The sequence below is a fragment of the Engraulis encrasicolus genome, chromosome 24, assembly GCF_034702125.1.
Source record: "Engraulis encrasicolus isolate BLACKSEA-1 chromosome 24, IST_EnEncr_1.0, whole genome shotgun sequence".
Lineage (NCBI taxonomy): Eukaryota > Metazoa > Chordata > Actinopteri > Clupeiformes > Engraulidae > Engraulis > Engraulis encrasicolus.
In genome coordinates this window covers 6,559,586-6,586,901 of record NC_085880.1, presented here as the reverse complement: position 1 = coordinate 6,586,901, position 27,316 = coordinate 6,559,586, and the positions used below count along the sequence as shown (strand labels likewise).

At 43.7% G+C, this 27,316-nt stretch overlaps 1 protein-coding gene and 1 long non-coding RNA gene across 2 annotated transcripts in view; one reads left to right on the top strand and one right to left on the bottom strand.

The window, feature by feature from the left end:
• Positions 1 to 27,316, bottom strand: part of LOC134440871 (heparan sulfate glucosamine 3-O-sulfotransferase 1-like) — a 50,855-nt gene that overhangs the window by 12,987 nt on the left and 10,552 nt on the right. The window lies entirely within an intron of this gene.
• On the top strand, positions 22 to 1,075 carry LOC134441249 (uncharacterized). The gene is made up of 3 exons (XR_010033122.1): positions 22 to 128; positions 338 to 442; positions 986 to 1,075. It is a non-coding gene; the product is annotated as an uncharacterized LOC134441249 (long non-coding RNA).

Genomic DNA, 27,316 nt, shown 5'->3' with positions numbered 1-27,316 from the left:
TTTGTCTCGCTTCTAGGAACTATAGAAACAACAGAGTGCCTGCTGCAGTATGACGAGGACACCCTGAGCAGAGAGCTCCAATAGACCCAGGTCCAGTGTCTTGGCAGGGTGAAATGGCACTGATATGGGTATGTACTGATGTCAGTTAAAATGAATGAATGAATTAATTCTCATATCTGAATAATGTGAACACTGGATTTACCACACACACACACACACACACCCTAGGCCTAGATGATTTGGACCCAAGGTTACTTTTACCACAGCTCTGGCACATCAATTTTCATTTGTTTAATAACTGGGCAGGTCATTTATTCATTCCCCTTGTTTTTTGTAGTGTCCTGCAGGATGCTGTGTCCTGCAATCCTGTGTGCTGTGCTACAGACGCGTCTGGAAGCCAACCTGAAATAAGCACAGTCTCTCCACAGAGGAGTGAAAGAGGGTAAGCTTAACCTATAGCCTACGTCAGTGGTGGGGAACCTTTCTCATTCGAAGGGCCAATTCAAATTCATCCGAGGGGCCGTAAAAGTCCTCCAAGGGCCGTACTATGAACACAAACCAGGATTTCCCCCTTCACTTTAGACCTATATTGAAGGCAGCCACATTTAAACAAACACCACCTTCTTCAGCTTCCCTGAATATAACTTATAAGCTGAATAACATTAAAATTATATCGGGGACCAGATAAAACGGCCTCAAGGGTCGCAAACGGCCCTCAAGACATAGTTCCCCACCCCTGGCCTACATTGGCAATATGACTTGTGCTACTTTATAGATAAGTTGTCAATGCTGTGCATTGCTATGTTTTGATTTATTTTCTTACATCCTACATATCCTGGCAGGGAGACATAGTGCATGAGACCATAGAAGACAAAAATAGTGTAAGATTATCCCTGTTGGGCTCAATATGACTTGCTTATTGATATATTTGCTATGTCAATATGAGGTGCATGGTGAAGTATTAATTTATTTGTTGTTTCTACAGCTCCCAGAAGTGAGACTGAGTGCCTGTTGCAGTATGACGAGGACACAGTGACCAGAGACCTTCAGTAGACCCTGATGGCATGATTGGCGGCTGAAGAACATGAAATCAACAGCAATGTTTATAATGTTGTACATACCTGTATTAAAAGGCAGTACCTGTACTATTTTTTCCTCTCACTTTCATATTTACCACGTATTTACTATGAATTGACAACTTTTACTCAAATCCATTTTTGTATGTGCCCTGACTAAAACTATCCTTAAACCTAACCTGTCAGAGGTGTAACAACAACCTGCTCTTAGCAATGTGGCAGCAGTCTACTTGGATGCAGTGGGGAACATAGAACCCTTTTTTGAAAAAGCATTGTATGTTTCTGAGTTTTATGAATTGTGCCCTTCCCAAACATCATGCATAAGCTAGGCGTATCTATGACACGCTGATTTGAACCCACTATCGCATTTTCAAGTTAAGTCGTGCTCCACAACGCCCTGTGACAGGTTCGGTTTAGGGATGGTTTTGGTTTAGGCACAATTTAGGTAGAAATTCGCCTAATCTCGCTGTTCTTGGCAAAAGTAAAGCAGCAGAAACATTACTTCACTGACAGGTTAGGTTTAGGGGTGGGTTTGGTTAGGGCACAGCAAAGCATATTTGCGTTTAGTAACAGAAATGCGCTGTGACAAAACAAAATCGCCGACACGGCGGGAAAACTGCGCAAACCTCGTCACGTGTCAAAAGTGCATGAAAGCGCTTTACCGGTGCGTTGAGGAGCACGCTTTAAATTCAAAATGCGTCGCACCAACACGCTGAATGCACTAGCGTGCGATACGTACGCTAAAGCATGATGACAGCCTGCCCAAACCTAATCTGTCGGTAATGAAATGTTTCCTAGTTGTACATTTGTGACCTGAGTGCTGTGTACATCACTGCATATAGAGTATATTGTTTGCAGGGTATGTGTGTAGTTGCATGGTTCTTGTCAAAGTGTGTGTACATTGTTTTGGTGTGATATTAAAAGCGTTAAAAAATAATAATTTTCATTTCATTCATTTTCATTTTATCAATAAATTCACATCATGCATGCATGCTAAAGCCCCATCACAGTGCAGCCTATAATGATGTGAATATAATGATGTGAATATACTAAGTAAAATAAACCTAGGCATATTAGTAATAATAATTTTTGCATAATTATACGGACCTACTGTATACGGTCTGCATAAATTAATCCAACGTGGCCAATAGAAGGTCGTAGCTGCCGACCCTGCTAACCAATAGCGCAGCTCTTTTACTTTGAGCCACGTGTCTTTTTCGTCCAATAAGAGAAAGGCTAGTCCGCGTTCTGGGCTGGCTGTCATTGCCTTTCATGTGGTAATAGCTAATCGTTGGGCCATTAACACCCTGCTGTGAGACCTGCCCGCGGCTCGCGATTCGCTTCCGGGCGAGTTGAGTGTCACCAAAACTGTTAATTTTGATTCTCTCAAGCGCTCAAAATCAGACGAAAGTTAGGCAAGTCCGTGGACAATTAGGGACGAGTTCATTGTCACAAATCCCCCTTTTCGTGCTGTGTGTGGGCATGATAGGCAGAGCACACGACCAAAGCAGAGAAGGTCCTTTCATCATTGTTACAGTGGGAGTATTGCAAGAAGCTGGCTCAGCAGTAAACCAGGTGAAGTTAACTTTGAGCTAGTGGTAAATCATGTAATAGATTTACCTGGAGTCCTCATTTTCGTAACCTAACATCACCTGCAAGCCAGCTATTAGTAGCTTTACCACGTCCTCTAGGTTAACTTAGCCAGGTTTATCATCACAACCATCTTATGACAACCCTCACTGGCCATCTCTTTCACAAAGGATTTGGTCTTGTTTGTATAACAACACAATTGTCACCACCTGTGCCTCATGTTAGTCTATCACGGCACCCTATTTCTTAATACTACTCATTATTTCAATAATATAGATAAAATATTATTTGAAATTCTACATCTTCTATAACACAGCTGGAGCCAGCAGTGTAACACCCCATTAACACTCTTCTCTGCTCTCCTCCAACCAAACACTTTGTGTGTAAAGTGAACTACAAGAGACAGAGGAATGAGGGGAGCCGTCTGTCAAATTTGACCAAAATCGCCTCCATCACACACATGCACACGCGCGCGCACACACACACACACACACACACACACACACACACACACACACACACACACACACACACACACACACACACACACACACACACACACACACACACACAAAGTGGGCCACGGACTCCCGACTTAGAAACATGGCTGTGGGGGACACAGATTGGGGTTCACCATGGGACGACCAATCATCACACATGACAGATGCCCACGAGAGAAGACACACATGTACGCAGGCACACACACTCTCTCTCTCTCTCTCTCTCGCTCTCTCTCTCTCTCTTTCTCTCTCTCTATCCATCCCTCCCTCTCTCACTCCTACATATACCCACGTACACCAGTGTTTCTCAATCTTTTATGATCAAACGCCCCCTTGACCTCATCATAAGTCTGCCAATGCCCACCTTAGTATTGAAATACAAAATAGACGAATGCCCCCAAATGGGAAGTACACACACAAACTCGAGTGTCACTTATTTGTTACAATTACCTCCAGGGACAAAGAAGATTAGACTTAGAATGTGTTGATGAGAAAAGAAAAATGATTGACACATTGAGGATCACACACACACACACACACACACACACACACACACACACACACACACACACACACACACACACACACACACACACACACACACACACACACACAAATTACACATTATTTTCCCTGGGAAATACATCAGATGTGTGGTGGTGTGAAATCGGAAGGATTTCATCAGTTTGATGAGTTTTATTCGAGAATAAGACAGATAATCTGACAACAACACAACTCGGCATAAACAGATTTTGCGATATTGTGTGCACTTGCCTTAGTGACTAAGCGGATTCAGAAGTGTAATTAGTGATAGTTTGTATGCTACTTGTAGCCGTGATGATGGTTAGACTTGTGTGAAAGTAAACAATATGACTTTTCGGCAGGTCGCCTCGCAGTCATCGCTGGCAGGCAGTAATTAGGTTTTTTTCTTCAACAGAAGGCCAGCAAAGCCATTGGCAGACGTCTCTTCTCTCCCCCATAATTAACACAAATGCACTTTCTGTCTGTCCTCTCCTCCATATTACTTTGCTGTCTATCTAGCCCTAGGTTTACTGGTTTTGGTTCTCTCTCTCTCTCTCTCTCTCTCTCTCTCTCTCTCTCTCTCTCTCTCTCTCTCTCTCTCTCTCTCTCTCTCTCTCTCTCTCTCTCTCTCTCTCTCTCTCTCTCTCTCCCCCCCCATCCTCAAGAGTCTTCACGACACTTTTCCCTCCGAAATAGTTTATCTTCTGTTTTTGTTTCCTGTGTCTATACCTCTACCTCTATATCTCTACACCTATGCACATCCAGGACCACCCACATGCATGCACGCATGCACACACACACCTTGTCACTGACAGTCCACAACATGCATGCATTATAGATTAACTGCTTTGTCAAACATAGTACTTTGGTCCTTGCAGTGAGCAATGGGCCGGTGTTAAATGTTTGATGAGAGCCATCAGACAGTGAAATGAGAGAGTGATTGTACACAAAGATTGGTGCTCAGCCATCCATTCATTACTCACCAAGTTGGGATTGTGTGTGTGTGTGTGTGTGTGTGTGTGTGTGTGTGTGTGTGTGTGTGTGTGTGTGTGTGTGTGTGTGTGTGTGTGTGTGTGTGTGTGTGTGCGCTCGTGTGCATACGTGCATGACATGTGTGCAATGTGTGTGTTTGTGTGCATGCGTATGTGCAAGTGTGCAAGTGTGTGTCTTGTTGGCAGACACAAGAGGTAACACTATTGAAATAGCACTCAAGGTGAAATCGTAATTGCAAGGGAAGGACATTAGCAGCACGGCCGTGTGTGTGTGTGTGTGTGTGTGTGTGTGTGTGTGTGTGTGTGTGTGTGTGTGTGCGTGTGTGTGTGTGTGTGTAGGGGTGAAGTGTGTGTGTGTGTGTGTCTCTACCCCAGGGGACCGTCTAATTGGGCTGGGTGGTCGATTAGTAGGGGCACAGATTGAGTGGGAAATAAAACCGAACAAGAGCCGTAAAACAACATGCGACTGGTCAAATTAAATGCTGTTACCTCTGCACAATTCACCTTTGGCTAAGGCCCGCCCTAAAGTGATTTTTGACCAATGACAGCGCAGCAAAAGGACGACCTCGGACAAACCTCGGACAGTTTTGACAGCGCTCCACTGAGCTCAATGCTGAAATCGCATGTTTTCAAGTAGTTAGCGAGATACGGTCGTATTATTATTAAAATATGATTGGAAATTGTGCCTGGGGTATTTGTGACAAATGTGCAAGTTTCCCCGCGATGTAACAGGTGGTAATCACTTTCCTCTTTACCTAAAACCGGACTAATATTGATAGTCTGCCTTGAAGGGTCTCGGCAGCCTCACAGTCGACTAGAAAGCACACGGATCAAAAATATACTTTGTGTGCTCTGATCATGACACCATCTCATTCATGTCCCTTTTCAGTAAGGTTGTAAGCAAACCACGAACCTGTTTCAGAGTAGGATTTTGGATTTCTGACCTAATTAATGAAGAAACACCGCTAGCAAAGTTAACTATCGGTCACGGCAGGAGTGTTTTGACTAGCAGCTGATGGACGTGACTTTGTTAAGCTACTGAAGATATAAAGGCCAAACGTTAATGTTACACATTGCTGTGGTAGCTTTGAAGATGACTACAGCCATTAAGTTGTGTGTTCGTTTTCGTCTAGCAAGTTTGAGTCAGGGCTTAAAAGATGCGAGCTCAGCTTACCATGGTGCTGGTTACAATGCCTGTCGATACCCATAGAAGAGCCCATAACAGCTGTGATGCATCGCATGACCGTTCAGAAAATAAATACTTATATTCACAATACTATGAATGCGTTTTTTATTTATTATGAGTGAATAACTGCTGCGATTTGCAGTCACTGCATAAATCACGTCGATATCTCAGCATTGAAAGTTTAGGCTATCTGTCCGACCTAGCAACTGTAACTAAAGAGGGCGGGGCTTAGCCAAAGGCGAATTGCCGCTGCTGTAATGTATTTGGTGACAAGTTCGAAGCCTAATTTCAACTCACATGGGAATTGTGGATGCACAGTAATTTCCAAAGACATAGTACAAGGAGATAATGAAGTCTTGGAATTATTTACTGTAAATATTAACATCTCTTATGATTAAGGATTTAGAAGGCCTTAGCCCATGAATGCAAGCTGTACCTCCAGTGGCATGCTGTAATAGCCATTGAAAAGTGAACTATCATAGTACTACAATACTATAACATAGCACACGACCTTTGGTAATGCACTACGACTTGGTCATTGCCATTCTGCTAACAGCAAGTTTATAACGCTTTGTCTTCATGGTTTAACATGAAGAGTTTGGGAGCTGGCTGGTGGTATATTGTACAAGTAGCCTATTACATGTTAAAGGGATAGAAAAAAGACAAACGCCTCTCCGCAGGATGTAGGAGTGGGCACAGGACTTCCTGAATTAGCACTTTTCATTTTCATGTTTTTTTTTCACCAGCAATTGCAAAGTCTCATCAGAGCAGATTCCGCAAAGTCAGCTTTTTTCGCACATGAGGTTTCCACAGCTTGGGATTTACCTGGGCCTCACGAGTCAGACATAATCCGTCAACAAAATGGCATCCATCACAACAACATCAGAGGAGAGAGCGCACGTCGTCATAATGTGTTCACAGCTAGGGATTTACCTGGGCCTTACGAGTTGGAAACTCATCCATAAACAAAATGGCATCCAAAGCCAAACCAAACCAAATTGCTCGCTTGGCCTCTACCCAAGCCCAGATCTGTGGATCTATGGTCTGGCTAGAGAACCACAATGGTAAACACAAATGGTCTGCAAATGTGTGATGTAGAAATAGCTTACAGTACAGTACAAGGTCCCTTCTGTGCTGCCACGTATCCTGCCAAGTAATGGGAGCCTGCACAGGGACCGATCCATATGGGGACTAACAACCACAATCCAGCCATCGACGCCACAATATGCATTCTTAAAACACACACACACACGCACCACCACCTAAACCACCACCTTTAAGCTATTAACATTGCCATTTTTGTGTGTGCAAAAAGCATGCCCTCATAATTATCGGTTACACTTTACTTGACACTGGCGTCATATGTATGACAAAGCAATGTCAAAACAGTGTCATGACACAGTCATGCATGAGTCATAAGCATAATGTCAATGCCATAAACATTATGGTCTTGAAAAGTTGATACATTGGTAGGTCAAGGGGCCCTTGACAAGCTTATGATGAGATCAAAGGGGCATATGTTCACCAGTTCGGGAACCATTGACCTAAATGCATAGTATGTTGCAGTGTGATGGCAGGAAGCCCAAAATGAGACAAACATCTCCAAATGTCAGTTCCCCTGTGTCTTCTACACACAGATTTTGAGAGCTGAGATTGAGGCCATGCATGAGGCCTGCAGAGCTTTGCCAAGGCTATCAGGAAGCAACAGCAGCATTTCACAAAAGCAAACTTTAAAGATTCTGCAGTCTCATATCTGAGAGCTTAGCGCACACACACGCATGTGCGCACACATACACACGCACACGCACGCACGCACGCACGCACGCACGCACGCACGCACGCACGCACGCACGCACGCACGCACGCACGCACGCACACACACACACACACACACACACACACACACACACACTACCAGTTGCTCCATTACCTCAAAAGTGCTTGTTCCAGAAGGGTAAACACAGAGCGCTGGGGCTGTGGTGAGACGGCAGTGGCACTTGTGTAATTTCACGCTTTCCCCCTAAACAGATCGCAGGGAGCTGCTTATCTATAATGACAATCTGCTTTTCATATGGTCCACACAAGCTATGGTAACCACAATGGCAGGAGAGGAGGTGAGGAGGGGTGGACTGAGGAGAGAGAGAGAGAGAGAGAGAGAGAGAGAGAGAGAGAGAGAGAGAGAGAGAGAGAGAGAGAGAGAGAGAGAGAGAGAGAGAGGTGGGCAAACAAAGAAAGAAGGTGCAGGGAGGAGGGTTGAGCTAGGGTGGGTAAAAATGAGTGCAGAGTAAACCTGCGTGTGTGTGTGTGTGTGTGTATAGTATAGTATGCCCTTTATTATCCCGCCATGGGGAAATTCATTTGTGTGTGTGTGTGTGTGTGTGTGTGAGAGTTTGTGCGCGCGCTAGTCATCTGTGATGTGCAGGGCAACACACTGGAGCTAGTTCATTTTAATGGTGTTACCTCCAGTCTGTGTCATCACTAAATTACTGTGTGCTGTAAGTACTGCGAACAACCCACCCACCCATCACAACCTCTACTGAAACACACACGCGCGCGCGCACACACACACACACACACACACACACACACACACACACACACACACACACACACACACACACACACACACACACACACACACACACACACACACACACACACACACACACACATACACACATCCTCTCTGCCTGCCCGCTTGGACGCCCTTCCCGCCAGCTGCCTGCCAATGTGTGACACCTCGCCTGTTATGCATTTACATGAATGCAGGGAGATAACTGCCAGACCCAATTTCACTCCCAAAACCTGTTTTTAGCAGCGCACTGCACTGGCCCCCTCAGGGCAACACATCATAGCCAGCTACAGGAAACCATGTTTCAGCAACACCAGAACACGCCATGCTTCCGTTTTTCCCTCCCTTTTTATTAACAGGCATGAAAACGGGTCAGGGGTGAAAAAGGTGAGAAAGGTGCGGCGTGGCGCGGTGGCACGGAGAGGCGCGTGTGCTGCAGCGGTGCGCGCGCATGTGTGGTGTGCAGTGGCGTTTTGGGGGGATAGTGTTGTATAAGAGTCATACTAGGGGGGTCTGGGGGCATGGTCTCCCATGGGAGAAAATTTAGCTAAAACCGCCTTTAAATGATGAATTTTGAGCATACTGTAGCGACCCAGGGACAGTGAACATAAGAAGAACTGCCAACCATCTTCGTTACTTCATGATTGTCATGCTGTCATGTCTGATGAGGGGGGCAGATAGGCAGATAGGCAGATAGATAGACAGACAGACAGACAGACAGACAGACAGACAGACAGACAGACAGACAGACAGACAGACAGACAGACAGACAGACAGACAGACAGATAGATAGATAGATAGATAGATAGATAGATAGAATGGGTTTTGGTTCTCAGCCTTTTAAAAAAATAAATTCCCCCTTGACCTCATCAAAACCCTGCCAATGCAGACTAATGCCCCCCAATGGCAACTAAGCACCCCCTCCTCTCAACACTATCCAATGTCCCCTCAACGCTTGCCTGGTTGTGATCTCGTTTGAACAGTTAATCATCATATTTCAGACAACTTGTAATACAAAAAATCTTTGACACAGTTTGGATAAACTACTGAAATTTTAGTCCATTCACCTAGTATATCTGTTTCCCTATAAAAAAATAATAGGAAAGCTCAAACTTTGACCGTGAAAAAAAAACTGTTTGACCGTGTTCCACTAGATTTTTAATGTCATTTAGATGTAGGCTACCAAGGGATTACAAAAAACTTGGCATGATTCCTAAAACAATTTGTCCCGTGTCAAACGATTGACTAAGTTAGACGCTCTTTTTCGCTCTCCCTCTCTCTCGTGCGTGCTATAAGAAGCCGCAGCATTCGAAGCATGATGTTGGATGCCTCGCGTAGATATGCGCTTCTTCCCCGGCCGTAGCGCATACTATTTCGCCATTTCGTAGCGCACAGACCCGTTAAAATAGCCGTCAGGAGAACGTGCCGTAAGCCTACCCAAGCTTTCATTAACGGAGCTCTTTTGAGAATAAATACTTTTTCACGTGGGCAGGGCAAATGCGGTTTCAAATTATTAGGAAAACAGCTTAACTTCTGTGGCTAACTACATCCACTCACTTCTCATCGAAATGCTTGCGTCTTGATGTTCTCATAACAAGAATCATGATCTCAAATAGCTACCTCTCTGGGAAACGTGTAGACTATCTGTGACAGATCGTTTGGACATTTTCTTATAATCAGAGATGTTCTAGAACTAAAAAGAAAGATATTTGATACAACCACGCCAGACCCGCAGACCAAAGCTTCACCTGTTTAAAACGCTTTCAAAGATAAGTATGAAGGGCGGGACTTAGATTGAGCTCGTTGACGTTATTGGCTGTGCCGACAGCAACAAATGCTGTGATTTGTCAAACGTCACTGTCAGTTGTGGAATCTCTCCTTAAATTGTATGAAGTTTTCTGCGGTAGAGCGCTACACAATGACACAGTAAGTTGGCGCTACACTTTTCTCCCGGCTCGAGCCCCCCCCCCTAAAATGTTCTCCTCGATTCACGGAAATGACCCATTTTGATTTCAAAACGGCGAATTTCGCCGAAAGGTGAGGGATTTTCATGCCTGATTAAGGGTAAGAGAGGCGATTATCCAGTGCACTACTGAAACGTGCTACACACGCACACACACACACACATACACACACACACATACATACACACACACACACACACACCTGTCCACCTGCCAATGACGGGTTAATTTCAGTGGTGACTGGTACATTTTTCAACCCACCAGTCTGGTCTTTGACTGGTAAAAACAGTGAGTGACTGGTAGATTTTGAAATCCACCTGCCACCCTGACTGGTGGGGAAAAAACTTAAGTTCCACCCCTGACACACACACACACACACACACACACACACACACACACACACACACACACACACACACACACACACACACACACACACACACACACACACACACACACACACACACACACACACACACCTCTCCTTCTGGCCCTCACAGCTTGCACACACACGACACACATGAGTGGTCTATACGGCTTCAAACTGTACACCCTTCAAGCAATTCAAGGTCAATTGTGCTATATTATGTCTGAAGTGTCCATTTCCAAGACATTACAGAGAGCCCAAGCTCTTCAGATGTATGTTATTCTTTGAGGACCGCGCGACTCAAAATGCTCAAGTAATTATATGAGTCTCCCATGAGCATCCAATGTAGAAAAATATAGCAGTCATAAACTACAATAGCTGGACCATAAATAAAAGACTGTGAGTGAAGACATGGCAAAGTCAATGTCAAGTATGTCGTTTGAAAGCCTAGTTTCTTTGATGTGGGGGTACAGAGTGGTGGTTTTATGAGAGTGTTAAGAAAAGAAACGCTCATCTTAATAACCGTGACTTGAAAGAATGGTACTCGGCCAAAAGGCATGCAAAGCAGCCTCTTCCTCAAAACATAGCTGAGTCTACAGTGTGTGTGTGTGTGTGTGTGTGTGTGTGTGTGTGTGTGTGTGTGTGTGTGTGTGTGTGTGTGTGTGTGTGTGTGTGTGTGTGTGTGTGTGAGTGAGAGAGTGTGTGTGCGTGTGTGTGTTAACGGGGGCGTCATTGTAAATAGCTTCAAAAGTGTAAGAGAAGCCTTATCAGGAGGACATCAGTGAGGACATGTCACATTTATCAGGACAAATTCTCCCCCATCTGTGGCCTTTCCTCTCTCTCTCTCTCTCTCTCCCCCCCGCCCTCTCTCTATCTCCCACAAACACACACAAGCGCGCACACACAAGCAACAGCAGCATTTCACAAAAGCAAACTTTAAAGATTCTGCAGTCTCATATCTGAGAGCTTAGCGCACACACACGCATGTGCGCACACATACACACACACACACACACACACACACACACACACACACACACACACACACACACACACACACACACACACACACACACACACTTGAGCTCATGAATTAATCACATTGGCTTGTCTTCGCTTTTCTTCGCCTCAGTTTGCCATCCTGAAGCGGGATCAGTGGACGAGCCTCTCTCGCCCCAGCCTCCATAAAGTACAGGAAGTGTTTAAGGGAATGTGAGAGGGGTCGTCTGGAGGGCAACTGCTCTGAGAGCTCCTTTTCATCACGGCCGATTGTGATGGTATTGTTTTTTTGTTTGTTTTTTTAAGATAATAACCTATTTAAGGTGTCTTCATGTCTAATCGTATATCACAAATTGGCATAAACAGATGGATGCCGCACTAATTACTACAAAAAACCTGTCCATAAACGATTATGATGTGCATATGGTAGGTGGACCATGTGTTTGACTGTTTTCATTCAGGAATGTCACGTGAATCATGTTTTGTCACATATTTCCATGCCACTTTTTTTGAGGAAACTTTTTTTGAAGAATCATTATTTACACAAAAACCTGATGTTTGTTTTCATGAATTGTGTGAGAGAATCATTCGTAATGTCCATCCACTGGATTCACCAAACAAGGCAAAATCATCCAAAAGCGATAGTATATGATGGTAATCAGCCTGTTAATCTAAACGGTAACACTTTACTTGACGCAGGCGTCATACGCATGACATAACAATGTCATAGCAGTGTCATAATGCAGTCATGCAGGTTTCATTAACATTATGTTTATGTCACAAACATGTTATGACTTGATCATTAGGTGACATTCAGTTATGGGAAAGACAGCCCGAACAATGTCAACTTTTCATGACCATAAAACATTTATGATACTGACACCATGTTTATGACTCGCTCATGACTGTGCCATGACACTGTTTTGACACCATTATGACACTGTTATGTCATCCATTTGACGCCGACGTCAAGTAAAGTGTTACCCTCTAAACAAGGAGCTTTTGTTTTGGCTAAGGTCCCAAATTGTGGATTTTTCCATATTGCATTAAAAGAAGTGAACCTAGCTAAAGCATTTACAACTACTGTAGTTCAACTTTTAATTAGGCTAGTAGTTTTTAAAGAGCCTCTTTGAAAATGACAGTCTTATATTCCCCACTGCAGCGCCAAGCATCCAGGTCTTAATTAATCATTTTCTTTGCTTGAGGGAGAAAGTAATCATGTCCTTAATTGCAGTATTTGAAATCCTAATGCCATAATTATTAATCTATAACAAACACAAATTAGCAAAACTATTATTATCACTACCCATTTAATATTCCTACTTTTATGCTTCTTATTGTAACACCAAGGGCAACGAGGTCATCTTATCAAGCAACACTGAATAGTTTTTCAACTTTAAAGTAATGTCTCCAAAATGATTTTGACTGCTCATCAACTTGTTCATAGAAGGCGCTGCGCTTCTGAATTCACTCAGTCACCATAGGCTACTATCGCACTAAGTAAGTTTGCTGGATGGACCCTCACCTTGTGAGTTGCCTGCAAATTCCAATTCTACTTCTAAGCCAGAGACAAAAACTACTTGCTGTTTCTTTATTTTTTAGAAAAGAGAAGACTATCAGACAGCCTATTCCAGAAAAAAACAGCCTGAGCAACACATAAATACTCTGAGGAAAACAACAGTGTGCATATGAGGAGGCCTGTGCATCGAATAGAGAATCAGAGGGCCTAATCTATTGCTTGAGAGCAGAGTGAGAGTTCAGTAGCCTACATCACAGTTTGAAGTCAGTGATGCAACAAGAGCCTGTCAATCTATCCCCATCACAGGCTGCAAGGAGTTAGCATGCACCACAACACAACACAACACAACATGTGTGTGTGTGTGTGTGTGTGTGTGTGTGTGTGTGTGTGTGTGTGTGTGTGTGTGTGTGTGTGTGTGTGTGTGTGTGTGTGTGTGTGTGTGTGTTTCCCCCTGAGGTAGTAAATAACAAGAGGATTGGTTTTGCCCAGCAGTTTTTCAATAACTGTTACAAAACAAAATTATAACAACGATGTCTAAAACTGAGAGGAGATTCGAAAGGATTATTGCATCTGACTTATGCCCCTTGATGCCACTTCTGAAAACTTTCTGCAAATGGGAATATTGAAAAAGTTAGGTTCATGAACTTGGAAGCACAGCCAGGCTAGCTTCAGTCTCTGCAGAAAAAAACACTTTTAAACTCTGAAGAAAGCTATGTAGCCTCATCATACAATTCTTGCCCTTTTATAAACAGTCGCTTCATTAGCAAATGTTGCTATTTAGTTCTGTATCACAGAAAGGTCAAGTTGTCTCAGCTGGTGTACCAGCACAGTACATGATTAAGATCTGCAGGGGAAACCAGTACAAGTTGTCTGCAGTGGTCAGAGATAGACCAAACCTCTCTGAAAGTCTCTCTATTCCTCTCTATCTGTTCTTTTTCTTTCCTTCTTTTCTTTTCCTCATGTTCTTTTTTTTTAACTTCTCTCCCTCCTTAAACAAACCAGCGTCTTCGAATTGTTTGTCAACTTATAAGCGCTCTCTAGGGGATGGAGTGGATGTTCAGCTGGCTGAGATGTCAAGGTGAAGGAAGGCATGATAACTGAAACGTTTAAAGTATTGAAGGGCTCTAGTAGAATCTCTGCTGATGGCTGTTGAAATACACTAGTTGAGTCAATGATTTATATACAGGTTGATGGGTTGAGTTGAATAGGTTGACTGCATGTAAAGCAATTGAACAGACATGGCCTTCATTGCATACGGCACGTGGACATTGATGTGGACATGGCCTTAACTCTTTTCCCATTTTCCCCCAATCACCAATGCTGTATCTATACCTCATTTCCCCATCATTTATCCTATAGCTCTCTCCCTTCCTGTCCACCCTGCCCTATCTCAATAAACTTCAGACACGCCCATTAAATACCTCTGTGAAAAGTACAAGTTGTAATAATAAAGACCATAGACATTTTTACACACAAATTTATGTAGCCATAAAAAATAGAATGGATATGATTTGGCAAAAATCCCTCCATTCACTTATTGTGACCATATAACAAATTTAAAGCAACATAGCCTTTAGTGCAGGTTATACAGATGGTGTAACTTCAATCTGCTCATTACCGTGCCGTGCCGCGGCAGCGCACCGTGATCATTACACCCTGTGGCCATTCGGAATGCGGGGGGCAGTATAGCACTGCTTTTGCAGAGCAGCGTCTGCCTGTGCTTGTACGTCTGTCTGTGCTCCCGTGATTGTCCATCCCCCAGTTTTAGTAGTAGTAGAAATACAGTCAGCAAATTGCATGTTTTATTTAGCATTGGGCATTTGATAGGGCATTTGATAATAACACAAGTGTGAGCCCTAAACAAGACCACCATGTGAATTTAAACTCGACTTTTTTTCTGTCTTGCATTCACCGTCTCCCAATCCGTCCCTAACTTATTTCGGCACTATTCAAGCCAGGAACGGGTATCCTCAGGATACAGAGTTTGCATACTACAATTTGAACCGGTAAAGACAATTAAAACCGAGTCAATCAGACAGGAACACCATTGTAATTAAGTGTGTCCCGTGACGCCAGCATGAGAGAGATCGAATTTTAAATTTGGCGACGACATTCTGTCTTCAAAACTGGCATCGGCCGCTTCCAATTTAGGACCATAGGCCTATTCAACCGTTTCCACAACCTCACTGATCACAGTTGCTTCATCTCTAATGCCAGGGCTAAGAATAACGAAAATAGCAAAACAGAGTAGGCTAATAAACCGTAATGGAGAGACTGAGGAGACATGAAATCAAGCGGCGGAGTTCGGACCATTTTGAGTGGACCGATGTCGCTTGCTTTGTGTAGCCCTATCAAGCAAGCCTGTCTGTCTCATTTGTGCGATGAGCACACAAACACAAATTGAACCACTCGTATAGTGTGAGTCAAACAGACATGAACAACATTGTAGCCTAATGAAGTAGTGCCCCGTCATGTCAGCATGAGAGAGGTGATTTTACATTTGGCGACGACATTCCGTCTTTAAAACTGGCGCATGCCGCTTCCCCTATTGCTGGTCTACACTGTCGTTACCACAAAAAACAAGGTAGCACAACGTAACACTATTACTAGCCTATATACAGTTGAGGACGATATTATTAGCCCCCCTCCTGAAATTAGACATATCTCTTCATTGATCATTGAGAATGATCATTATTAATACATGTATGTTATTCTGGAAACGAATACACCATGGAGATAGTATCCAATAAGTTAAATTTGGACTTTTCCATTTTCACAATGAGTTTAAACAAAAAAGTGTAAAAATGGCAAGGACAAAATTATTAGCCCCCTTATCATTAATAGTCAATACAGTTCCATTTATGAACAAAAATTGACACCAGACACTTTGATTAGTTGTTTACTATGTTGACACATGCCCTACCAGGGATTTCGGCCCATTTTTTCATTGCAAATAGTTAACCTGGTCCAAATTGCATGGATGTTGAGGATGGACATTCATTTTCAGCACTCTTCAAATACTATCTAAAGGATTGAGGTCTGAACCACTCCATGACCATGGTTTTTTTTGAACATTTGAACTATTTTGGATGCAAGTTTTGGGTTATTATCTTATTGAAAGATCCAGTGAAGATCTTAACTCCCTCTATGACCATATTCTTGCAAGGTCACTTTCCACATTCTATCATAATTTTCAGTTTTTATGGTGCCGTACACCCAAATGAGGTTTCCTGTGGCTGAGGCTGCCACAGAATGATGCATCCACCACCATGTTTAATTGTGGAAACCATCTTATAACGATTCAAGGCCTATCCCTTTCTTCACCTGACAGAAGCAGAATTCATGCATCAAAGCAGGTGCAATTGAATATCATCAGATGAAAGCAGAGACGTTCAAAACTCATTTTTAACTTTCAAATGTTCACAGGCAAAGCTCAATAACACTCTGATATGCACTGCCTTTAGTAAAGGGGTTCTTCTGTGATGATGGCCCCAAAGCCCAATATGATGACAAGCCCTAACAACTGTCTTTCTTGGGGGGCAGACAGCCTCCAGGTGAGGCCAGGTCAATAACAATCATCTAGGCAGGTGTCCAATGCTTCTTTGGTCTAATGAGGCTAAGCAGTTTCCACAGTAACACATAGTGGAAGGGCATCAAGTTTAGTCTGTTATTCAGCCTCAGACACAGGGAGTCTGGGTCTGAATCTGGATTGCTGGATCTTTCAACAACAGTGTAACCCAAAGCATACATTTAGATTAGTTCAGAGGTTCTTCAAGGACACTAAAACCATGATATTGGAATCACCCGCTCATAGTCCAGTCCTCAATCCCACTGAGAGTCTGTGGTTAATGTCTATGCTCAGCATCCATGCGATTTGGACCAGCTAGAACACTTTGCAGTGAAGATATGAGCCAAAATCCCTAGTGGGGCACGAGCCAACCTAGGTAGCAACTTATCAGAGCCTGTTGTCAGTTTTGGTTCATAAACGGCGCCATATTGACTATTAATGATCAGGGGGCTAATAATTTTGTCCTTGTCATTTTTGCCCTTTTTTGTTTAAACTCATCGTAACAATAGAAAATCCAAATTCAACTCATTGAACATTATCTCCATCAGTGTATTTGTTTCCAGAATAACAGAAACGGTGAATAATGGTAATTCTTACTGAGAAATCAAGAGAAATGTCTAATTTCAGGAGGGGGGCTAATAATATCGTCCTCAACTGTATCTGGTAGCCTAAATAGTAGGTTGAAGACGGGGGTATTATTGGTGCACTGTTTTTTTTTTTGCGAAGCAGAGTAATCTGCTTCAGTGTAGCTCATTGTACGTTGATCCCTCCCTCAGTTTTAGGCTACAAGTGGAAAGAGTCAGCCAATTGCGCGTTGCACGTAACATTGGGTATTTGATAATAACACAAGCGTGATCCCTAAACAAGACCGCCAGTCGACGGTGTTTTGTTTTCATTATTCTGTCCTGCATTCACTGTCTAAATTCCGCTCCTAACTTATAGGCTAAGTGATGTCTGTTAATTATTTCTGCACTACCTATTCAAGTCAGGAACGGATATCCTCAGGATAGCCTACGGACTAATAGGTTGAAGACGGTTTTTTTGTATTGGTGCTTGTGAACATTTCATCCTTTCAATGCGCTGTTGTGCGCGATCGACGGGATTCCGGTTAACTGGGGATGTGATGCACACATGACAAGACATCTGTTACACCAGGTGTGGCTAATCATCTGTGATTAGGACTGCAAATTCAGTTGCTTCGGTGGAGATGCGAACCAACAGTATGACTGGGGAACTATGACTCCTTCGGAGGCTGGATAACCTGTCGCGCCACGACATGTCACAAAAGGCTGTGCAGTCCCTGCTGTAACCCACCCCCTCCCCCACAGACAAACATTCATGTTCTGAAAAGTTCAACACGTTCTGAAAATTTTAGCCGCTTTGCATTAAGTTTTCGAGCAGACACTTGTCCACGGTGACGCAACATCGAAAGAGAAACGCAGAGACTGTTCACAAATAACTGAATAAAGATTTCATTTAAAAAAAACACAGCATTTCTATGAAAATGTGCTGGGTGACCACACTGCCTATGCCTATCCAGATGCACGTATAGCAACAATGAGAAAGAGAGGGAGAGACGGAGAGAGAGAGCGATTAGCGCGTATCTGTGTGTGTGTGTGTGTGTGTGTGTCTGTGTCGGGGAACATTTGAAGTGAAAAAACCACCCTCCCCCACTTCAGCATCAGATGTTGGTGGTCTACAAGTCAATCCTTGTTTACCCGACTATCTTGTAGCCCAGTCATGAAGTTCATAAAGCCATCGGTAGCCTATAGGCCAAGATATCCAAAATCCCTCCGCAAATTTCTGCATTGCCTGAGTTCATAGGCTAAAACAACTTTATTTAGGCCTGACTTATTTAGCTTACTTTATTAGCCTTATTTAGGCCTATTATCGTATTTAGGCTTTAACGTTGGCCTATTTTACAAAATATCGAAAGAAGGAAAAGACACGACAGACAAGTTGAGGCTTACTGATCGTAGCCTATTACAGCAAACCGAACATGCGCTTTATGAACAGACTAGCCTGAGGGCAAACATCTTCTTGGCACTATTGAGATAACCAGGCCATGCCAGGAATTCAACTACCTGGGCACACACTAAAATACTGACAGACTACAATTACTTGGATCTTCAGGGGTTTTCGTTTCCGCGACTCAATTGGCCACAACAGGCTGGACGGATCAAACAGGCTCGATGAATGACGAGGCGGGAGTTGGTTTAGTTTTACTCAGTGAGTGTTCGTGACTGAACAGCATACTAGGGAGATTAGAGAATGGCTGTTATAGTCAACTAAAGAGGATATATTACGGTTTCACAAATTCTCACGCTGTAACTGCCATTTTGTTGACATATTAATGAAATGCCGTCTGACTCGCCTTTGGCGGATCAATGCACGACAGCCATCCGGTCTGTTCGGATGAGGTCTTGATCCGGCTCTCCAACCGGATCCTCCGGGTTTTAGATCAGCGCTACAAATTAGTAGTCTCTTGCAGTTGACCTATGCCAAATTAACGTCCTCTCTGTAAGGCTGCACTAATTCAAACAGGTAGAGGAGTCGGCTTAGCCTATAGCCAAAATCTATAAAATGTAGTCTATTTTTTGTAATTTCCAATTATCTAGTCTATGTTTACGATAATGATTTGTTGCGCTACGACGGTGCTCAAGACAAGTTGGAACATAGTCATCTCGCTCCCATTAAAAAACTGGGGTGTCACACCGGGAAGACCGCAGTCTTCTCTTTGCTGCCTAAATTGTAACAGTTTAAATGCCTCATCTCCAAGCAGCACAATCGAAACTATTGGCTATCTAGCTTGTGAGTTTGGCTGGTAGGCCTATTCAACAAGACGAGTCAATTGGAATTAGGTCTTGCGAAGAGTGGAAAGAGTTTCGTTACAGGCTACATCGCGTGTGTGTGTGGGCGATAGAGGGAGAGAGAGAATTTTATTTGTTTTATTTTGATCCTGCTTTAAGTCAATGGGCGAGAGGGACGGATGAAACGGGTGTTTCATTCGTCCCGACAGTGTCTACTGACACTTAAATCCCCTTTGCCTGTAAACCTGACAACTTTGACTTTTCATACTTTCGGAATACTTCGGAATACTACTCATACTTTCGGAAACGGGTGTTTCATTCGTCCCGACAGTGTCTACTGACACTTAAATCCCCTTTGCCTGTAAACCTGACAACTTTGACTTTTCATACTTTCGGATATGTTAAAGTTTTCGAGTAAATCGCAGTGTTTCATTCGTCCCGTGTTTCATTAGTCCCTGCTCTCCCCTACTGCCTAAACTGCAACCGTTTAAATGCGTCCTCTCCAAACAGTGTGTGTGTGTGTGTGTGTGTGTGTGTGTGTGTGTGTGGGCGAGAGAGGGAGAGAGAGAGAGCGAGGGAGAGAGGCGCTTAATTCCCCGCAGAAAGAGCAAGGCGATGTCTCCAAATATTAGACAAATGCATCTTATTTTAGTTAAGTAGACATCAGGGATGTATTTTGCTTAATAGCAACGCCGACCTGATTGGTTCATATTGCTCTGAATAGCCACAGAAGGCTAGGCTATATTTTAATGGGTTTACGCGCGAGAGGTTATCTAACTGTGGTCACAGTCGCCAGGTGCTATTATGAGAGGAAAACTATAGCACGTTGGCAAACATTAAAGTCAGTTTAAGCCATGCATATGATGAACCAGTTTTCTTGTTTGAAAAAACACACTTCCCGGTGCGCAGGGTGCATGCATTTCTGACTGACCCAGATGAAATCGCATGAGGAACTCCATGATTATGAGATGACATTGCATATATTTCCCAGCATATATTTCCCCTCTCTCTCTCTCTCCAAACCCAGTTGTACTTGGACTCACTTTTAACACCGCTGGCCTACCCAGGTGAATCGCAGCACACATTGTTTGCAGTGAGCCGTGCCGTGTGCGAGTGCTGTGTAACTTCACCCCTAATGTTTAACCTAGACTAGCGAGTGCAGTGTTGTAAATCACGTGGAATAAGTGCAGCGATTACCTGCGTAGCCTACTTAATTATGGAAGTGAGTGTCATTTGTACTGCCTATGGAATCAAGCCTACTGTCACCAAGCTCTTCCTGTCTCCCCAGCCTCGCAATGGATGGACACCTGGCCACCGCTCCTCCGCCTCCTTCGGAACTGATGACTGTGGGGGGGATCTCCAAGGAAATGGACATGGGACTGGGTTTGGAATTTCGGACTTGTATAGATTTGGGGTGCCCCGGGACTCTTTTAGATTTCTGTTAGTTAATAAATATTATTTTAAAACTCAATATTTGTGTCTTGGCGTATTTGTGGTGTACAGTATACTCTCCAGGGTATTTGGTAACAAGGAGAGGTGTCGCTGGAAAAATGCGCACTTTCTCACCTGCGACACATAACCCGACAGTTGGTTACACTTAATTTTAGCACGAAAACAGCAATATCAGTCGCTTGCTAATTTTTGCCAATGTGACAACATTAAATTCATTAGGGAAGTGTAGGTTAGGTTATCGCCCCAGCTGTTGTCGATGTGAGATAAATAGCCAACGCTTACACGCTCAAACGAAGCGCTGTTAGGTTACTGCGGTGAGGTGTATTGCACTCTCAGTAATTTTTACCAAACGAAAAAAGTATCCACATCCAGAAAACAAGTCTGAAGTTGCAATATTAGACGTTTCAAATCTTGCGATGCGAGAATCGGTATGGCTTCTGGCTACACTCAGTTTACATTTTGTCAGAGCTTGCACATTAATGGCAATTCATCCGATCATCATTTAAAAAAAAAAAAAAAAAGAAAATTCATTACGTTATTTAGGCTATTCTTTTTATGACTCTTCCTACTTCCTGGAGGTGTTCTCACACAATTTATAGGCATGTTGTTATCCGCTGAATCGGTGCGTGCTGGTGAATATGAGCATATATTAATATGCCGTCAGCATCGTCTAAAATATTCCATATGGTAATAAACATTTTGGACGTCCAAGCTCACACGGGAGCGCTGCAATAGGTAAGCTGTAGGCCAGTGTTTCCCAACCTTTTTTGTCTTAACTGTGGTGTCCCCTAAACCTCTTTGTTGTGTCACTTAATTTGAGCACGAAAACAGCAATATCAATCGCTTGCTAATTTTTGCCAATGTGACAACATTAAATTCATTAGGGAAGTGTAGGTTTTATCGCCCCAGCTGTTGGCGATGTAAGATAAATAGCCAACGCTTAAACGCTTAAACGCGGCGCTGTAGGTTACTGCGGTGAGGTTTAGGCCGCCTATTGCACTCTCCGTCATTTTTACCAAACGAAAAAAGTATCCACATCCAGAAAACAAGTTTGAAGTTGCAATATTAGACGTTTCAAATCTTGCGATGCGAGAATCGGTATAGGGGCTTGTGGCTACACTCAATTTAGGTCTAAGCTTACACATTTTGTCAGAGCTTGCACATTAATGGCAATTCATCCGATCATCATTAAAAAAAAAGAAAATTCATTAGGCTATTTATTCTTTTTATGACTCTTCCTACTTCCTGGAGGTGTTCTCACACAATTTAATTAGGCATGTTGTTATCCGCTGAATCGGTGCGTGCGGGTGAATATGAGCATAATTAATATGCCGTCAACATCGTCTAAAATATTCCATATGGTAATAAATGTTGCCTACCCATTTGCGCTTGAATGTGTATTGTGTGTATGCAAGAGAAAGTGTGTGTGTGTGTGTGTGTGAGTGAGAGAGAGAGAGAGAGAGAGAGAGAGAGAGAGAGAGAGAGAGAGAGAGAGAGAGAGGAGAGAGAGAGAGAGAGAGAGAGAGAGAGAGAGAGAGAGAGACTACCACGTGGTAAAGCGTATAGCAAGCGCTCCCAAGTGCCACCCGGCGGTTGTTTGGGTACACTGCAGCTAGGCCCGGTACGTACCGAGGTGGATGACGTGGCATTACCTCGGTAAAGGGTGTGCATTGTAGGGGGACCGACTGTATGCCTCTGCATATTTAATCATGTAACATGATTCACTAGGCTTAATGGAGGCGTTACTGTGTAGGCTACAGAAATTAGCATGCATTATGTAAGATGAAGAATATGACTAGTATAAGTATTCTTACTATATTCATATTCCTCCTACATGACCCTTATGATTCAATCCAGATTTCCATGCAGTTACCCGCAGGTTCTAAAAAAGAGACACATTTTCTGTGACACTTGTGGCTCCTCAGTTTAGTCAATCAGAATTTACACATTTATCTGTTCCATCAATTCCCAATCAGAACTTTGCCTACACACAGCACAGTACTTTGCCTACAGATCATTTAAACATCATATCATCCTACGAAGCTGATGTCAAGTCTGAAGGAAACTACCTGTGCTACGCAAAGGATGGCAAAGGAATCAGTACTCTACTTCATATATGAGAACCAAAGCCAGAAAGTAAGAAACAAAGTGCAGTGTCAGAGAGAGTTGGATAGATGGAGAGAGATAGAAACAGAACAAGATGTTTTTTTCCTACTAATAATGTCTACATTCGAGATGTAATGCCAAACTGCCATGTGCGCATATGTAATCTGCCAGCACTCATAAGCGGCATTTGTGGGAGAAGTGTCTCAATTCCCATCTGCGCTCCCATGTGGCTCTAGTGCGGAGAGGAGAGGAGAGGAGAGGAGAGGAGAGGAGAGGAGAGGAGAGGAGAGGAGCAGGACAGTACAGTACAGGACAGGAGAGGAGAGGAGAGGACAAGACAGGAGAAGAGAGGACAAGACAGGAGAGGAGAGGAGAGGAGAGGAGCAGAGCTTCTGGCTCACCAGGGTTAGTGAGTGACAGGGAGCTAGCGGATGAGAGGACAGGATGAAGCCTTTTGGCAGAACATATGCACACACACACACACACGTGCACGTACGTACACACGCACACGTGCGCACGCACACACACACACACACACACACACACACAGTCCAGTTCACAGGAGTCTATAGCTGGTAGGTTTCCACAGCTGAGGTAGATGGATGCAAGCAAGCAAGCAAGAGAGCCATGGCATCGTGGTGGGCTTTAGATCAGATGACTCCATGGCTAAGGTGCCCATGAGCTAGGCACCTAACCCCACACTGCAGCAGGGACTGTGACCAATGCCCTGCATTCGAAATAACTGTACCGTAAGTTGCTTTCAGGAAGTGTCAACTAAGTGTAATGTAATGTAAATGTAAATAGTGAAAACAGGCTGCCTAAAGTCTCCAGCACATTAAGAAAAAGCAATTGGGAGTCATTGCATTACATTACATAAAACTTGGCTGATGCTTTTATCCAAAGCGACTCATAATTATTAAAGGGTATTGTTTACAACCTGGAGCAATGTGGGGCTAGGTGTCACTTCATGTTATTTGCCAAGTGGAAATCCAAGGACAGTAAGTATAGTATTACGGTGCATACACACCAACGGCGCGGACGTCCACAGTGCGTCCACTTCACGTGCCCGTTATTAGTCCGAAGTGGTTAGAATGCATGAAAACAAATCATGCCTTGCACACAGGAAGCGCGGTGCATGTCCCCGCATTGCTCCTTGAAAATACAACTTGAGTCTATTTTCCTGTGCGGACGTCCGCGTTCAATGCACGGCTCCCATTGAAAATGAATGGCTGCTGCCCGCGGATAGAACGTGGCCGTTAACTGTGCAGTGTGAAAGGCAGCCCGCGAACCTCTCGGACTCGCACTGCTCACAGAGACGTTAAGGAAACGTGCCGTCTGTGTGTGCATGTACCGTTAGGGCAAAAATAAATAAAATGCTGAATGATGCACGAAAATCAGCAAAAGAACAGCTACAACAACAAAGATGGTAGGCAGCCAACGCATTTCAGACGATCAAAAGTCATTTTGCTCAGTAACAGTGTCACTCCGCTCAAGCTGCTCTTGGGATGACGATCTGCATTGCACAGATAATCTACTGAGGGTTAATGGTCTACATTGTGCCATCTCGTTGTGGTTAAGTAGACGCCTTTTAATAAAGCCTCACGGTGATGTAATACAGAATATCAAAGTAATTTGAATCCTTCAGAGATTCTACAACTCTACAACTCAACTGAAGCTAGACATGTGTTGGTTCCTTCGCTTGTTTTTTTTTAACAGATGACGTCAGTTGAAGTGTTTATGTATTTGTTCATCAGAATAGCACCTCAGTTGGGGTGCTTGAAAAGTGTCGGAAGCAGATCCGAACAAAGCCACGGATCAGGTTGGACTAATTACACTGCAATTAAAATCCAATCAGTGCACAGTGTGATGTAAGTTACTTTTCTCATCAGCTACAGTAGAAAAGTTTCTACAAAAGACATAAACAAGTTGTGCATTTCAAATTCCCACACCCAGCATAACCCAGAGAATAAAGAAAAAATAAACAAACAAAAGAAAGAGCTGACACAGAACATCCAGGCAGTCAGAACACCATTTGTCTGATTTAATCAATAGATTTCAATTTTGTCCAATTTTTCAAATGACTCCTGTGACTAACTCTGTTTACAAGTTACAGTAATAGATTCTCTGGCGGCCCGATTCCAATATGCAAAGTTTGTGACAGTATCTGCCTCTTTGCGCCTGTAGTAGATCCACAGTACCAGCAGCAACAGAATCAGCAGGCTGCAGAAATGAATTCAGCTGGAAATGAATCTGAGATTCAGCCAGACATGAAGGAATGTTCATTACCAGTCTGATTCTATCTATTAGGGGTTCAGCCGCCACGGCTCAGCCAGCGTTTAGCCATGATAAGCCCCAAATTGACGATTAACCTTTGTAATCCCGCACACAGCTCAAGAGAATGGGACATCCGTCCCCCACCAAACCTACTCTGCCCGCCCACACCACCATGTGTCGCCTGCATGGCTCATGTAGCCTACTGCACTGCACAGGCAAGGCAAGACAAGTAGAGCGGTGAGATGAAGCAATACATGGGTTCTAAATTTTTGTTTCCCCCTGACTGCGAGAAACTAACTGCGCACAACTTAACCTCTGATTGTTGGAAACTGCTGTCGGTCAAAAAATTTGCTCATGTGGTTGGCTGCCATTAGGCTCGTTTGCAACCACGCAGCAAAAGATTTGATCAAAACGTGATTTGCTTGGTCATAAAAAGGAGGGGATAACTGCGTCGCAACCAAGCTGGACACATCAGGACGACGAGATTTCAACAGCGGCAAAGAAGGTGGATCTATAGGTCTGTGGGTGGATCTACCTTTTTTGACAGCGGGTGTACCAGGGCGCCCTCTCATGGAATTAAGTCATCATGGCGCTAATTCCATGACGCCCTTACCAATGTCGGCACATGCTTCTGAAATCCGAAACTCTCTCTGCCTCTCGAAGAGAAATCGGATGGTCTTGAGGTAGAGACACAGATTAGCACTCGGTGAATCATGGTACAACTCTTAGTTAAATTTGTGATGATTTGGCTTCACTTCCATGTAAGAATTCAGGTAATTAGTGCTCACTTTAGGCTATTCATTTTGTGTTTTGGGACCAAAGTCGTCATTCAGATAGGACTGTTTTAAAATCACTTAACAGCGCCAAGGTGTTCAATATGTAGCTTTACCATGGAGCGCCAACCACAAAGGCCACTCTGTTTCGTGCACTCTCATACATAAAGGACAAGATAAGTCGCTCGCAACGGGTCTGTTTCCACATTAACCATCAGCAACTAAAGACTCCCCGTGTTTCGGTGCAGTTTCGAACCGGGGACCTCATGAATGGAAGTCAGGCGCGCAACCACTACTCTAACCGTCGAGCAGGCGGCCCAAGGAATAATACTGGTTTTGTAACCTACGGCATACACTCCTAACGTGGCGAACATGGAGCATCTGACGACAGGGTGGTTTGTTTCTTTTTTTACTGTTGTAAGTGGGTTGTGCGACCATACATATGGATGATAACACTCTGAGTATGCTGCATTTGAGCATGAAATGCATTTCAGCATGTAGAAAATGAAGCACGTTCAACTACACACACATGAATCACATGAGCTATGAACACCAATCACGGCAGATTCCTCACATCATGGAGGATGTCTTCTGCCCAGCGCAGTAGGTTTTTGTTACTGCGTGGCAGCTTGACAAAACTTTTGTTCCCGCGATGGTTCAACGCCATGTGACACGACTGCCGCGCAGAGGTCACTCCCTTCAACTGCGTCGTGAACGGCAAATTCTAACCATGATGCTTCACGCGGACACACTGAGCATGCTCGCTGCCTAGCAAATTTTCAACCTCGCAGGAAAGACGCTGTCATGAACGCCCTTAGTGTCTTGCCCCCCCTCACAATATCGTGTTTACAAACGCGGTGAACCCATGTATATCAGCTAGGCATGGGGGTTGGGGGTGGAGCTAAGCTGGGGTTGTTGGAATTGAGAGCCAAGAAGTAAATGAGCAGCGTTATCGGTGGGATGACAAGCAAGCGGGTAATGAAAGTGCTTCAAGAGACAAGGAGGAGAGCTTCTTTTTAAATAATGAGCTAAAATAGGCCTGTCTT